Genomic DNA, 11,974 nt, shown 5'->3' with positions numbered 1-11,974 from the left:
TTGGTGGGGCTGTGAAGCCAAGTGAAAGGCTATGATTTTTTTAGTGTCAAAGAAGTAAGAAGGCTCATCCCTCTGCTTGAAGGTACCTGGTGAAAATGTATAAAAATCTACATTCCAAGAAAAATCTTTTGGCAAAATTATGAGATTCTTAACACAAGCACCATTTATTTGTTCATGGACTTGAAGATTTATGGGCAGAGTTATAAATTCATAATAGTTTTCCTGAGAGCTGAGATTTTCCATTTGGGAATATGAAATGCAAGATGTTCACAGTCACAATTACCATTGTATATTCATAAGAAGGGCTCAGAGTAGTGACAGCATTTGCATACAAAAATCCAAGATATCTGTGTTTTCCATAAGTACATAATTGATTGTGTGTCTCTATTCTGCATTCAAGTGTATTTTAATATTGGCCAACCATTTCTACCACAAATTATTCCCTATGCAATTTGCTATTTCTGGTCAAATTTTGAAAACAAAATTATTGACTTTGTGGTTTGTATTAATAATAGACATGATGCAGTTTACATACAATCAAACATGTATGCTAATTTTAAAAGGAAAACAAGCAAAAAATCTGACATAAAATCTAGATAGTATGTCACAAAACTGAGATACATTTAAGACCGTGGGGAGCATAATGGGCTAAGAAGACAGTGGATTAAAGATACTACTCAGCTTTTTACAACAGCCTCGGTTCTTTTCTTTCCAGTCAGTCAGGGATGGGATAGGCAATGTACTAGCTCCCTGGATGAGATTTCTCAATATTCTTCAGCCCTAACCCTCATGCCAAGCAAAGGTTGCAACCAGGGCAGTAAATTTCTCCTATAGATAGGAAGGGGGAGTGGATTTATTTTTCACTAGTTTTTTTCAGGGCCTTTTATGGCAGGGCTACATTCTCTTGATTCTGGAAATTTACTATGGGCTGAGGTTAGGGCTAGCAATCCAGGTGGCTAATGGATTCTGGGATATTTGATATTCCCCAGTAATGTTAGATGTTATTTTTGTAAAGTTTTGTGTTTATTTCTTTGCAAGCTATGTACCATTCCTCGGAGACTGAGAAGGGGCTAAAGCCAAAGGAATGGATAATTAACATAACTGAAAATCCAGCAATTGTTCAGATAAGACTGTTGGAGGATAAAGCAACAATGTTACTGAAAGGACTTTATTATTAGCTTGCTTGTTTTATTCCTATCAAAGAATTAATACAGTTAAAAATACAGGATTTTTGATGATCTGATCCAAACTTTCTGTGTCAACAATATACATACTTTATATTTTATGTCTCAGAGCTGTAGAGCTACTTTAAACACTTCAGACTACAGACTGATGCTTTGTTATGTTTGTAAACATTTTGTTTATACTCAGTAAAATGCATTAATTTCTAAATCTGCAAATTTATCAAGGGTGAGAGCCATCCGGCAGTATCTAATATATATACCCTACTGGATAATCTCTCTTATACTTGGTATCTTCTTGTTCAAAAGTAATAAAGTAATTTATCATGAAGTTACATTTGTTTGGGTGAACAGAAATATTTTTATGTAAGTCTGTCACTGAAACTGATGAAATAGTCTATTGGAATGAACACGATTTTGCAAACATAGATGAAACACTGAATTACAGGCAATTACAGTACAGCTAATCTGAACAGACAGCACATCTACACAACAAATTCAGAGTAAATAACTTCTGTTCAGCTTGTGACTAATGTTTCCTTTTTCACTGTCAATCTAGCATTCTAAGGCAAAATTTTGAAAAATTAGTATTTGAACAAGTTGTTTGAATAATCCAAATTCATCCTGCAAAAAAAGCCAAAGTCAGGTTGACAAAGAAAGTATCACCATGGTCTTGGATGATTTTAAGGTTGTGTTTACACATGGCCCCATCCATACTCTCTCTAGACCTAAACATTTGGGGGTATCCAGGGCAGACACCCAGGTACCAGATGTGAGTCACCTTGGGGCGAGATGCAGTTACTTGGTTTGCTCATGGGCAGGACCACACCAAGCATTAACTCAAGTTTGAAAGCAAGTTAGCTGCAAGATTACACTTTCCCATGTGAATTGATGAACTTAGGCCTCTATTCATTTATTGCTCTCCAAACCACACTCCATTTCACACCTGTAGGCATACCCTAGATGCAAAAATGCATAATTCTCTCAGAAACTGTCCTGCTCTTTTACAGCAATCTCCGAAAGGAGGATTGCCATGGTATGTGTCTGCTTCTAATCATAAGCTTCTTCCTTATAAATAGCTATTTTTAACAGAAAAAAATTAGGTCCTTTCACCCTCATTTCTGGCTGTGGGAAGTCACTGTAGTGCAGCAGCCAGCCTACTGTACATTAATTAAAGAAACTTATTCTATCATCTACAAACCTGGTGGGTGACTAAAGGAAAGCCATTTTACCTGCATGTGTCTCAGTTTATTCCTCCACAACTGGAAATAAAGACAGTCTTCCTTTCCTTATAGAATCTTTAAAAATCTAATAAAATGTTCTAGAAAAGAGCCTGTTACTCCCAAAGAGGTTGTTCTGCACCATTTTCTATCAGTAGTGCATGTGTTTGCAACAGCAACCGGGAAGAAAGCTCCTAAATCAGTGAGTCCAGTCCCCTGCTTGGATTGTATCATCATTGTATCATCTTTTCCAGAAGACAATTGAGCTCCATCTTGAAACTAGTTAGATGTTTTGTATTGAAAGTCTCATTAATCACATGTAATAATGATAAGGAAACTTCTTTTTATTTTTATTATTTTGAACCTAAATGCATTCCTGCTCAGTATAAATCCATTTGTAGATTTGGTTTGGGGTGGGTTTGTTGGGGTTTTGTTGTGTTTGGGGTTTTTTCCCTGTAATACTGTGCATTGGTTTAAATATGTCTTTAATAAATGTGTTTATCCCTCAGCATGTTTATGGATGGGCCTCTCATAATTCCTCTCAATGAAGGTTTCCTACTCCAGAGGGACACCCTGTGGGGTGCCACATTTTCCTTGGCACTGCCAAGGGGTGACCACAGGGCTGCGCAGAACACCTGAGGAAGTTTCACAAAAACCATTAGTCCTTCTCACAAAAGCCATTAACATTTCTTTACCTTCACTGAGCTTCAGTCTGCCATGCAGGTAAAACAGACTAGTAGCCTCTGCTGGAAATACCTCTCCCAACATATCTTAAGAACACTTTTACTTTTTTCATGCCTACTTCTGCTTGGTAACTCAGATACACAGATAATGTGCTCATATAACACCCTTTCTCTGCCTCATTCAGCTCCAGCTGATGAATTCGTTATTACTCCAGAAAGTCTTCTTATGAGTCCTTAAGCACGTGACCTTTCATTTTATGCACCATTAAATTTAATCCCATTTCTATCATTGCAGTCATCAACATCATGCTGTTCTTCCTGCCTGTTTATTGACAAAGTCTTTGTGCTATCAGAAAGTTTTATCATCACATACTTGCTTTTGAGCTAAGATCATTAATGAAAATATTAATAAATGAATCTTAGGAGCAATTTTTTAGGATCCTCATTGTTACCTTTCTCTGGTGACTTGCCCTCTGGAGAATATAATTTTCTTTTCCTCTTTTAGCAGTTCCCTACCTACCTTACCTTAGTTACGCATTACCCACGTTACATTTAGCTCACTTGCTCTTCAGCTTCACTATGATTTTCTTAATATAAAATGCCTACTATATTTAATTTAAGAAATAATTTTATTTTTTCAAAGAAATGTCAGAATTGCTTGACAGAACTTAACTTTGACAAAAACATGTTTCAGTCTTCTATTTACTTCTGTGTCTTTTGTCATTTTTTCCTTCAAAATTTGTTTCAAAGCCATAAGGTCTAATCCGTCCTTCAAACTTAAACATCTGACTTGGACTTCCAAATTTTAAGTGCCCAATGAATTAGTTCTCCCCCAAATGCCTAAATTCACTACATGCAAGAGAGAAAAGCAGACATTTTAGAAATTCTTCAGAGGAAGAGCCTGTCTGCATTACTGTGGTACTAAAACACAGGTCCTCTAAAAGTCTTCAAATACCATTTAAAACTGTAAGAAAAGCTTTTATGTAATTTTATATCATTAACTTGTTTTTCTTGTTTTCATCATTCTTAAATCTGTATTGGCTTTATTTTTTCCATAATTTTTCCCCATGTGAGAGTGAAATTCATCTCAACTGTTCTTAACTGTCCAAAACATATATGTCTAGTATAAGGCAGTGGTCCTATCTTCCCTTACAGTGAAAAGAGAGACCAGAGCTTCTCAAAAGTAGCCTACGCTAAAGCATTGTTCAAGATAGGTGAGGTTAATTAAATTTGGCTATAACATATTTCTGTCCACTGACTACATGGAAAATATACAATTATCTTTAAATGACATGCTTAAAGTTTAAACAGTTGAAGTTTTAAATGGTTTAAAAAGTTGAAATTAGGCAAGATTAAGTCCACCCTAAAAGCTCATTTTTCCTTTTTATATTAGCTAGTGTTTTATCAGATCAACTTCTTTTTCTTTTTTTTTTACTACCACAGATGCCTCTTAAGTCCTTTTGTGTTAGATCTCTGTCCTTCCTATTGTTATATCATTGTTCTATTTATTACTATCCAAGTAGATGTTATTTACCTATGGTTTTAGATTACTGTTGATAATAATAAAATAGGACTGTCCCGATCCAATATCGGGGAGGGTTCTTAAACGATCCCAAGAGCGAGAGTAAGACACAAACGAGGCCAGATGCTGTACAACCTTACAAATTTTATTTCCTATAACAACTGATAATAGCGACAGGACAGAGGGAAGAAGAAAGGAAAAAGAGGCAGACCTAAGCAAGAAAACGGGAGAGATGCAGCAAGACTAGTTGCCACCACCACGAAGCCAGCAACGTCCCGTTGACTCGGTCTCGGTGCAGGTGATGGGGGTCCAAGTTCCAGGTTGCAGCAGACAAACAATGATGACCAGTCCCAGTTTCAAGCGCTGATTATCAATCCCTTGCAGTTCCTTTCAGTTCCTTTTTTCCAGTCCCTTGCAGTTCCTTTTTTGAGGGAGGAGTACGCATTTTTTCCGAAGAGTTCAGCCATTTCCACAGAGACTGCTAGCTTCAGGCAGATATGGTGATTTCTTCAGGGCCTTCAGCACGTAATCCCCACAGCAACAGGATGCTGAGGCTAGCAAATGGTCAGCAAAGTCGAGACAAATATAGTCCAACACAGTCTCTTACAGTCTCTTACAAGGAGTAACCCTGATATTAACACATATATTAATCTATCCATGTTCATACTGGCTCTCCCCTTGTTTTCTGCTTTGACTAACTTTCATTTTTGTTTGTTAATAAATTTGAATTATTTACACGTGGGTAGATTTGAGTGATTTAGTACACTTCAGCTGTACTCCAGGGCTGTAGCTATGGTTTCTGTCAGAATAACAAAAAATGTCAGATCAATAGGAAAATATTGTAAGTATTCAAAAATCATGATGGAGGCTTAGAAAATCAATGTGTTTCTATTTAAATTGAAGAGGTTAATAAATACATGTTTTAAGATCTACTTGCCTCCTGGTTTTTAAGTCTTTGAGAATTGCAATCCAATGACTTTCCTCCACAGCCTCATGGAAAATGTGAAATATTTGTAAATGCAAAAATGAAAAAAAAGAGACACAGAGAGAGAGAGAGAGAGAGAGAGGTTTTGGAGAAGTTACAGAATAGCAAGACTACCAAAGCTAAAGCTTTAAATCTCGTTTGATATTAAAACACTGAAAGATGGCAACAGTGTTTGAGAGTATTGTTACTTCTTAGTTTTCCCTAGCTCTTTTTGTGGATTATAACGTTGTCAAATAATCCTCTACATATTTCTGTGAGTTCTTAAAATCTCCACTAATCTCATTTTGATTGGTTTATGGCATACTACATTTCAGAGCACCTTAGTCCAGCTGCTAGATTTTTCCCCATAAATAATCCTGTTTTCAGTTCTATTCTGAAGTAAATCTATTGTGTTGAGCTCGAGGTCTACTTGTCTGCTAGTGAGTTTGACACATTGATGCCCCCTCTGAAAATGCCATTGATGTTCAGGGCTTCGTGCATGCCTCAATCTGTTAAACCTTTTCAGAATGCTGGAAGCATGAATGTATCCAGGCTGAATAATGAAGGAAGCCTTACCAAATTCTCTTTAAGTGTCTGCCTTAATCTAGGTGGTTGCTAAGAAAAGAAATCCTCAAGAATATCAAAAGATTGTTTGAAAAATCAGATACAGTCATGGGTTCTCTAAGAATACAAGAAAAATATAACCTGCCAGGTAGGTTAATAGGCACACATCTGTTCAGACAGGCACACAGGGATGGATCAGCCTAGGAGCCTCTCTACACTTTTGAAGAGGTCTCTCATTAGAGACGTTAGTTATTATTATTATTATTTGTGCTACATAGCACTAGGAGCCTCCTGCTGAGACTTCAGTACCATTGTGGTAAACATGAGCACATAGCTAGAGAGTGCTGCTGGCCTCAACACTTTTCCAGCCTCAATGGTCAGAGGAGAGCAAATAATTGCATTTTTCCTGGTGTCGGCAGGGAGCTGAGGCACCCAAAGATGAAACAACTTGCTCTATAATTTAGCAAGGATATCTGCAGTTGAGCCCAGCTTGGAGTCACTGCTTAGGAGATGCTGATCTGCCAGGACAGTCCCTCTTTCAAACTGTATCATGAGCCCAAAATTTAACATTTTTTTTCTTGTCTTCAGGTTATTCAATCCTGCACAAGGATATATGTGTGTTAGCCCTCAGAGAGTTAAATCTGGGTATCAGAGAAAGGACAAAAGCTGTAAGCAGAGTATGATGCTTCAGGGAGGAGTCACACTAAGGCAGCTGTATGGCTTCTGACAGCCAAGCCAGTTGCGTATTCTTTCACAATATTGTAGTTGTGCTGTGTTGTAGTTTTGTTGTTGGATTCTCAAAGACTCTCCAATAAGATAGATAATTTCCATGACTTTTCTTTAAATTCTGAGCTGAATATCAGAGGTATGTGTATACACAGCAACTGTGCCTGGAATAAACATCTCAAAGTTTCAGCTCATGGAAAAATCTAATTGTCTTTCTTATTGGCATTTCACTTATATTTGTCTCTTCTTTTAGCCTGTTGTTAGGACTTCAGGAGAAAAGGAATGCTTCCCGAAGAAAGACAAATGAGGTAAGTTACCAAATTAGTTCATTTCAGATCCTTTTGTTCAAGCAAGAGCTCAAAAGGACAGCAGGCTAAAAGAAGCGTGAGGAGAATTTGAGTACAATTTATTATCTTGACACCCATTATATAATCTTTGGTTTGTGCTGTACTTCAGAAACTGCCTCATTAAATAAATCTCCAAACATTTTTTTTTTTTTTTTTACTTAGATCTATTTTTAAGCAATTTCTTTTTCAACTTGTGAAGATTCATTTTTTGACAGACATCTGAGGACAGTTCACAGGATTTTTATACACATCTTCATGAAATGCTGCATATGCTTAGCTGGCAGGTTCATATGCATTGGATTCTCTCATAACTTTGTCTTTTGATTCAGGTTATCCCAGGTCTGGTGATTGGCATAATTTTTAGTTTCCCTTTTCTCTCCCTGTCAAGGTCGGATTTTGGGAGCCAGGCTGGCAGAGCCAAGCAGCAGCATGCTATTTCCTCATGCCTCTGCAGGTTACAGGGGGTACAGGCAGAAAAAAATCCATCAGAGCTGCCTATGAATGACAGACCCAGATCTGAGACTCTTAACTTCTTTTATCTGTGCTGTTTGAACTGAATCAGATTAAGCATCAACTTTATCCACAATTAAACAATAAACTGAGCTTAATAAGAGCAAAACTGGAGACCGCAGTGATGGCCTAGAGTAAAAAGATGTAGAGCAAGCCATTACAAATCTTGGCAATAGGAACAGAGATCAAAAAGTTAAATATCCTGATGGTCTATACCTTTAACCAGATAAAAGCCTATTCCATGCTTTATATAAATGTTTCCTTTTCAGTCTAATTTATTTCACCATTGTTAAAAAGTTCATGGGAAAGAAAAGTAGAGCATATGCAATGATATGATTGGTACCTCACCTTTAATCACATAAGCGTGGTTTTGCTTATCTTACATAAGAATGGCTACAGTGGGTCAAACCATCTGCTTCCAGTAGTAGTCAAAAAGCCTGGGGCACTGTATGGGAGTAGGACAAACATATACAGTGTTTTTCTGATGATTCTCCCAGCCCATTAGTATTTGCAGCTCAGGCACTTCCTGAGCTGGGAGTAGTTCCTATGAAATTAGCAACTCTTGGTGTGTTTTTCTTCTGTGAACTTTTCCAGCCTCTCCTTGAAGCCATGTAAGCTTTTACCATCTGTAACTCGTGGTGAAGAGTTCTGCCTCTCAACTGCAACACCACCTGCAAGAAAAGTCTGTTGTTTATTTTGAGCGTAATTTCTGGCAGCCTCATTTCATGTACCTACTGCCATAATAAGGTGTCTTAGGGAGCTACAGTGGGAAAAACTCTGGTAATGAATGCAGCACTTTTTGTAGGAGGCTGTAAATATTTTGTAAAGTCAGGTCCCAAGTGAGAGCAAGTGAGCGAGAGCTTCATCTCTTCATAAAAATGTCTGAAGAACATGAAAGTGCAACTCTGCTCATGAGGGGAAGGAGGTTTGCCTCTTGTGATCAGAACTAATATGGTTAAATATAACTCTAACACCTCTTCTGCTCTTTCTGCCAGGTTCAGTATGCCTCTGGTCTCATAGTTTGGAAAACCAGATAATGTAAAGATTATTACATTTAAATAAACATTTTAATACATGTAATGATGCTGCAGCTATGCCATAACCAGAAAAGATAAATTTTAATAGTAAAGTTCACAGTGTTGCCTCTGCAAGGAATATTACATGTGGACTTACCTAGGGAAAAGGGCAGGGAAAGGGCCTGAGGATGGTGGGTCTGTAGCCATCTCACTGCTGCTCCATAGGTAACCTTTCCCTCTGTAAGCCCCTCTGCAGCCTCCCTCCATTGAGGGAGTCAACCAGCTGGATCACCAGGCTGAACCTCCTGGTCACCAGTGTCATAAGGTTTTGGGTCAACAGCAGATGGCAAAGCAACACCACTGAGGACCAAGCCCCGGAGCTGCAGGGCTTGCCCTCCTGCCCCACCAGCAAAGGCCATGGGGTACCTTGTGGAGTGGTGAGTATCAACAGGCTCCTTAAATCCCAGCTATCTTTTGTGTTTGTTAGCCAATAAATAATTGTTTCATACTTTTAGGTGTGCATATCCTTCTTGCACAGTCTCGTTATGCAGAGCTAAAGGTGTCCAACATGACTCAGAAGAAGGGTAGTGATACCTGTTATGTGTCAGATAGTTTTGTCTCAAGCTTCCCTTATTTTATCAAAATTTGAGGAATGCTCATCACTTGGTAACTTGCAAATGTCACTAAAAGACCACTGCAGTCTGATCCAATGAGAGAAGTCAGAAAGTGAGATGAAGGTCACCAAGCTTTTCTCCTTGACCACCAAGTACCTTAATATTTAGTCTATTTGCGTTCTGCTTGTCCTTATTTTTCTCACAATGTACCTTCCACAAGTAAATCTAAGCTTTCTCAGAAGTAAGGATGGATGTTGCTGCAGTGCTTAGATCTAACCCAACAAAATGTTTTTTCTCCCATGCAAAAGATTTTTCTGCAGAGTTGAGCTTCTGCTTTGACTTTCAAAATTCACAAGACAACCTCCAAGCCAGCCATTTTAGCTGCAGCTCAGAGAGTCATCACAGAACTGACAAATAATATATAGACTTATCCTGTATTATAGCTTTTGGTTTTAGTCTGACAATCTCAAATATTATTTATAATGAATTCTTACCCTTATATTCTTCTGTATTTACAATTAAAAAATGAAAAAAATTGAAGACCTAAAGGAGGGGAAGCTTTGCCATACTCTTGTTTTTATTAGAACAGTGGGTTTTTACAGAACTACAGATAACTACTTTTGCAAGGGAATTTAGTCCCTGGCATGCTAGGTTGTAGGGAAGTCTATTCTGGGTTATATCCCATCCTCTGCATCGCAGAACCACAAAGGTGTGAACACGCCATGGTGAGGCTCAGCATGTGCAGTCTGAAAAAGCTCCAGTCATGGCATCTTGCATTGTGTATAAGATTGTAACTGTTGTTCCAGCAAACAGAATGAAAGATTTAATGCTTAAATATAGCTTTGATGGACAAAACCCCAGAAGGGCTAGGTATCAGACTTTGACAAGATATTTATACCAGCAAAATGTAGCAGCAACTCTCAAACTCAGTTCTCCAAACATCTACTTAAAAAAATATCTGCCCAAACTGTTGAGTCTCTTCTTGTTTATTAATTTTATGTAGTATCTTCTCACAAACTTAGTTTTTAGTAGTCATTTCAATGCATTGCAATGCATAAGGCACTTATGAAAACTCCAGTAGTCATGTGTTGGTAAGAAACTGGTTACACTTTCTTGCTTTTTTTTAAACTCCACCTTTTCCATTGCAGGGAGATGACCAACATGAATGAAAACCTAATGGTGGGCAAACAGGTGTAAGGAACTCAGTTTTTAATGTACTGCAACAGAAACTGAGAGCAAGAATAGAGATCTGTTTGAGGATCCTTGGCAGGCAAATAATTAGTCTAGTCCTGCAGGCTCACGTGATTTGCTATGCATAATTACAGGTAACTAGATTTTTCTGAATGTTAAGAACAATACTAGTGTATTAACAATACATTGAAACGGCTCATTCCTTATAGGTCACTATTAAATTGCAGCAGCGTTTCACTTCCCTTACTACTGTAGTAAGTAACACATTTTCTGGAAGAGTTCTTTAAAGGTGGTTATTAAAGAGAAGGAAAGTAAAGTCAAAAGGTAAACTGAAAGTTTCTCTAGTAATTCAGTTTTGTTACCAGATAGTGGTATTGGAAGATGAAGCATTTTCTAATAGTAAACACTTATGAACTGCATGGCACTTAAAAATAAATGCAGAGAAATTCAAAGGTGACTAAGGATTTTAGACAGTCAATTTTCTAAAAAATTACTGGGAATTATATGGAGGGAGATTCGGAAACCTCCATCACAGTGTTTATTGTCCAGGTGGTGTTACAGATGCACAATTAACCAAATCCAATAGGTGTTAAAACTCAGATTTATTCTTCAGCAAAAGTTAGTTAGAAATCCAGTAACATTTTATAAAACCACAGGCTCAATGATGTAAAGAGAATTAATACTACATGGCTGACTTAAGAATCGCCAAGATTTAAAGCGATGGCTCAAAATGCGCATATCACTCACGTAAAAGCTGAGGGCTCTCTCCCTCGAGGAGTTACCTCGGGTGGTGCCCCGACCTGAGGGGGAGTCCCCGACTGCAGACCCGCTGCTCCGAGGAGGACTGCCCACGTGTCCTCCCGCGGGACCCCGTTTATACCCCTGTCGAATCTGACCTGTGGTCATTTAATCCTATTGGCCAGGAGGGTCACCTCAGTGTACCTGGTGCATCTCAATTGGCCAGTTCAAATTTCAGCCTGCAGCTTCCAGGGTTTCCTTCCCCTTCTCCCTTCCTGGAGAAGTTTTGTTTCCTGCTGGCAGAATGGGGGGGAGGAATGTACTGCCACAGGTGGCTCCTCAGATGGTTTGTGATCAGAAATGGAAGGAAATTGTAAAGAGAAGATCTGAGGGAGGCACTACTAATAATGTCTTGTGGTGATATTGGAAAACAAGAGTTGAAGATCTAGCTACTAAAAGGACAGATTGTTTAGTGTGACACCTTGTAGAAGAGAGATCTGCTCTGAATTCACTACGGTGAAGCACAGCTTCCCAACAGACCATCGCATTGGTGGTGGAGACTGCATCGGGAGCCTCGGGGAGCTGCCTGGGGGATGGCTACCCTCCCTCTGGAAAATAGCACCTTATTTATAGCCTGGATTTATCTAATTTAAGTTTCCAGTCACCAGATCTTGTCATGCTTCATTCACTAGATTCAA

This window comes from Harpia harpyja, chromosome 17 (genome assembly GCF_026419915.1).
Source record: "Harpia harpyja isolate bHarHar1 chromosome 17, bHarHar1 primary haplotype, whole genome shotgun sequence".
In the NCBI taxonomy this organism is placed as follows: Eukaryota; Metazoa; Chordata; class Aves; order Accipitriformes; family Accipitridae; genus Harpia; species Harpia harpyja.
The sequence above is the reverse complement of the archived record's forward strand: the minus strand, read 5'-3'. Positions refer to the sequence as shown.